This window comes from Triticum aestivum, chromosome 6B (genome assembly GCF_018294505.1).
Source record: "Triticum aestivum cultivar Chinese Spring chromosome 6B, IWGSC CS RefSeq v2.1, whole genome shotgun sequence".
Lineage (NCBI taxonomy): Eukaryota > Viridiplantae > Streptophyta > Magnoliopsida > Poales > Poaceae > Triticum > Triticum aestivum.
Window position 1 is genome coordinate 608,863,590 of NC_057810.1, and position 5,256 is coordinate 608,868,845.

The 5,256-nt window shown below is 40.7% G+C and overlaps 1 long non-coding RNA gene across 1 annotated transcript; it reads left to right on the plus strand.

Moving 5' to 3' along the window:
* The first annotated feature begins 289 nt into the window (after nucleotides 1-289).
* LOC123134548 (uncharacterized) lies at nucleotides 290-1,261 on the plus strand. The gene is made up of 3 exons (XR_006465667.1): nucleotides 290-484; nucleotides 646-689; nucleotides 774-1,261. It is a non-coding gene; the product is annotated as an uncharacterized lncRNA (long non-coding RNA).
* The last annotated feature ends 3,995 nt before the right edge of the window (nucleotides 1,262-5,256 follow it).

Consider the following 5,256-nt stretch of genomic DNA (forward strand, 5'->3'; position numbering starts at 1 on the left):
GATCTACTATGGTGGGAGTTCTTGGCCGTTAGATGTCATCCCAATTCCGCCTGACTTTTTCCATGGAGCACCGAGCACTGCACTTTAGTGGGCCACTACTCTGGTAACAAATTTGTATGTATGTCGTAAACTTGGGCAAATGGGATTGGCCCAAGTCACCCGAAAAACAACAGACCATATGCGCACATCTAGAAAAAAAGTGCACCGCTCCTCCTTCCGCATTCAGATTCCTCAGCCGCCGCTCTTCCCCGGCCTACCAGCACCGCTCTAGCCGCCTCCTCCACATGTGCGCTGCTCCTTTATCGGTTGAAAGCTGCGTGGTGGTGCCGCCCGGCCTTTATCCTTCCCGTGCCTCCTTCCCGTCGGTAGTGGTGGATGTTACTTCCGGCTCACCTCCTTCTCCTTTATTTCTTGAGGACTACTTGTTCTTTCTGCTGCTGTTAATCTCTATTCCCGTGCAGTGCAAACCTCTTCCAAATCCAAGGTATAAATTGATTTGCTGCCCTATCTGTTCAGCTTCCTCTCTTTCTTATGGTTCATTGGTTTCCTGTGAGGGCCGCTCATGGCGTCAGCGGTGACGGTGGAAATATGATGTTAATACTCACTGTTCATGACTAAACTTTGCCTCTCTGATGTCAATTCCAGGTAATGTGCAAATATGATGTCAGTGCCTAGACGGAACACTTTAGGTAATTTATTCCTCGTGAAAATTATCCATGTTAATACTCATGTTCATGACTAAACTTGCCTTTCTTATGTCCTCATCTTTTTAGTATACAAGACAACCAACATAGATCACAAGAATAAATTTCATCTATCTTGCTATCGGTGGCTCTAAAGAAGACATGATAGGCAACTGAACTGGTGTGCATGCTTGAATTTATGGATTTAAGGTCCTCCAGAGCCCTATATATACATCTGTATAACCTTTTTAAAATTTCTTATTGAAAACCATGGATCTTTATATGCTCATCACAGTCTCAGTAGTTGGCCATAAATTAGTGGTTTCAGTTTATTAATCTAGCTGCATGGTCTCTCTAAAATTAGCATGATCAAGCTCCAATGTGCGTATTTAAACTACCTTTTGCCTTATAGAGTTGTAGTGTGCATTACTGTAGATGACTGCAACTTGTTCTGATTGAACTGGACAAGTTCCGAAGAAATGTTATTTTGTTGTTAACGTGCTCCTTTTTTATTTAATATACTCCCATGACAGAAATGGCGTCGGAGATTTTCCACGTTAATGCTAAACACTGACTGTAAGCCATCTATCTGCCTATTTTGTTACCTAAGCGTTTGGCGCTATAGAAGCTTTCCTTCTTCTCTGCAAATGATTATTTCTATGTAACCAGACTAAATATTCAAGTGATATTATTGGCGAAATAAGACGAGTCCTCTGTGCTTGAAATTATTGAATTTCCAGATGTAGTGATGCTTTCTTGTTTCATGGTATTTATAAGCAAGGATTTGGAAGTGATTACATCTGCACGTGCATGACCGTAGTTGCTATATTTTCAGCTCGAGAGGATCTATTTTTTTTATAGTAATTGCCATTGGCAGTTGAATTCTTAGTTTCACTCGACCATGCCCAAAGGGTCCACAATATTGACATTTTTTATATCCTCATACATGTATCAATTGTTTTTCTTTTGGAGAAATTCATTTCAGTATCTTTTAGTACCATTTTCCCATCTTGAGAAAGCACTACATAAATTGGTACCAAGATAGCCGAACCAGTATTACATAGGGTTCATGAAGTTGCATCCAATAACAACTGAAATACCAAGAATTGCGTAGACTCTGTGTGAGTACATGTTCTTTTATGAGATTCATGCTAATTTTCAGATCTTGCATAGCTTCGATCCAAAATCATAATAATTTCTACTGGAAAGAGGGTGTGTGATGAGGTGTCCCAAAGCTTATCAGGGTTTGCTGTGACGTTGTTGCAACAGCTATTGCGGAAATTCCACTTGCATGGTATGCTCAGCAGACTGATTCTGTGCATAAAAATAGACTCTTGCATGCTTGCTTCTGTATTAGAAGAGGGAGAGGAGAATTTTGGTGTTCATGTTGCATGTCCAGAATTCTCTCCTTGCCTTGTTGATAGTACTACTACTGCATTAACTTTCAGGTAGAATGAAATTACACAAAATTATATACAATGCTACTGTTTTAAGTTTCAAGTAAATGAGATTAAGCAAAATTATATATAATATCACTATTGCTTTAGCATCGAGATAAAATACTCCACGTAATGGCATCAAACCCTAACATTCCACAATAAAAAAGACGGGCGCAACAAGATGCGCCATCGGTGATCTTGTCAATCTTTATATCTCGACCATTTCGAGACTCCTCTTCACGTCCATGATCTCATCCGGGACTCGGAACAAACTTCGGTCATCAAAACACATAACTCACAATACAAATTGTCATCGAACGTTAAGCGTGCGGACCCTACGGGTTCGAGTACTATGTAGACATGATCGAGACACATCTCGGATCAATAACCAATAGCGGAACCTGGAGGCTCATATTGGCTCCTACATATTCTACGAAGATCTTTATCGGTCAAACCGCATAACAACATACGTTGTTCCCTTTGTCATCGGCATGTTACTTGCCCAAGATTCGACCGTCGATATCATCATACCTAGTTCAATCTCGTTACCGGCAAGTCTCTTTACTCGTTCCGTAATGCTTCATCCCACAACTAACTCATTAGTCACATTGCTTGCAAAGCTTACACTGATGAGCATTACCGAGAGGGACCAGAGATACCGCTCCGATAGATGGAGTGACAAATCCTAGTCTCGATCTATGCCAACCCAACAAAAACCTTTGGAGACACCTGTAGAGCATCTTTATAATCACCTAGTTACGTTGTGACATTTGATAGCACACAAGGTGTTCCTCTGGTATTCGGGAGTTGCATAATCTCATAGTCTGAGGACATGTATAAGTCATGAAGAAAGCAGTAGCAATGAAACTATAATGATAATAATGCTAAGCTAATGGATCGGTCTTGTCCATCACATCATTCTCCTAATGATGTGATCCTGTTTATCAAATGACAACACATGTGTATGGTTAGGAATCATAACCATCTTTGATCAACGAGCTGGTGAAGTAGAGGCATACTAGGGACACCATGTTTTGTCTATGTATTCACACAGGTACTAAGTTTCCGGTTAATACAATTCTAGAATGAATAATAAACATTTATCATGATATAAGGAAATATAAATAACAACTTTATTATTGCCTCTAGGGCATATTTCTTTTAGTCTCCCACTTGGACTAGAGTCAATAATCTAGATTACATAGTAATGATTCTAACACCCATGGAGTCTTGGTGCTGATCATGTTTTTCTCGTGGAAGAGGCTTAGTCAATGAATTTGCAACATTCAGATCCATATGTATCTTGCAAATCTCTATGTATCCCTCCGCGACTTGATGCTGGGTGGAATTGAAGCGTCTCTTGATGTGTTTGGTTCTCTTATGAAATCTTGATTCCTTTGCCAAGGAAATTGCACCAGTATTATTGATAACCCACAAGTATAGGGTATCGTTTGTAGCCTTCTTCGATAATAAGAGTGTGGAACCCAACGAGGAGCTAAAGGCAGAACAAATGTTCCCTCAAGTTCTATCGACCACCGATACAACTCTACGCACACTTGACATTTGCTTTACGGGAAACAAGTATGAAACTATTTTTATAGGTGTGATGCTAGAACTACTTTGCAAGAATAAAACTAGAAGTAGTTTGCAAGATAATAAAGTTAGGTGTCTAGTAAAAGGGTTTGTGTCAACAAGAAAGTTATTTGTCCCTAGGCAATCGATAACAAGTACAGTAATCATTCTTGTAATTTTATATGAGGGAGAGGAATGAGCTAACATAATTTCTCTACTTGGATCATATGCAGTTTTGATTGGAAACCTAGAAAGCATCTGCAACTACTAAAGATCATTAAGGTCGTGAAACCCAACCATAGCATTAAGTAACAAGTCCTCTTTACTCCCATACGTCAGACCCCACTTACTCGGGTTTAAGCTTTTGTCACTCTCGCAACCCACCATAAGCGAACCATGAACATATTGCAACACCCTACAACAAGGGCCCCTCATGTTTGTGCGAGAACTGAGGGCACCGTAGGACAGCACCATAAGTAAAATGTACAATCATACCAACGAAGATCACGATTAACCCACAGGACAAAACGGATCTACTCAAACATCATAGGATAACCAAATATCATTGGGAAATAATATATGGAGTTGAGCACCATGTTTAAGTAGAGATTACAGTGGGGAGAAGAGGTGTTACACTGCTGCATAGAGGGGGAGATAGTTGGTGTTGACGGTAGAAAGATTGTTGATGTAGATCGCGGTCCCGATCGTTGCCCCGACGGCACTCCGGCACCACCGGAAGTGAGGAGGAGAGAGCCCCCCTCCTTCTTATTCTTCCTTGGCCCCCCCCCCCCTAGATGGGAGGAGAGTTCACCCTGTGGTCCTTGGTCTCCATGGCGGTGAAGGGGTGGGAGCCCCTCCGAGATTGGATGTCCCTCTCTGTTCTCTTCTGTTTCGCGCTCCCCAGATCTGGCCGAAAACCATTTCTTATATTCTCGGAGTTCGATAACTCTGATTGCCCTGATCTTTTTACACTATTTTTTTCCTGATATAAGATTCCTTGCACCTGAAGTACAGATCCAGCTAACGTATGAGGTGAGCACAACCCACCACCACGCGCCAGGGGCCTGGGGCATGCCCTGGTGTATCGTGGTTCGTGTGGGCCTCCTTTTGCGGTGATTCCAACTCCCAAAAATCATAAATATTCCAAAATAATTCTCTATGGAGTTGCATCACATTTGGAATTTGTTTGATATGGATTTTCTGCGATACAAAAGCAGGAAACAAACAGGAACTAGCACTGGGCACTGGATAAGTAAGTTAGTACAAATAAATCAAATAAAAAGTTGCCAAAATTATGTAAAACTTTTATAATATTGGCATGAAACAATCAAAAATTATAGATACGACAGAGGCGTATTAGCATCCCCAAGATTAATTCCTGCTCGTCCTCGAGTAGGTAAATGATAAAAAGATAATTTTTGATGTGGAATGCTACCTAACATGAACTTGATCATATATCTAATCATGGCATGAATTTAAGACATAAGTGATTCAAAGCAATAGTCTTTAATTTGACATAAAGACATCAATACTCAGGCATCCCAATAAACAATCATGTCTTT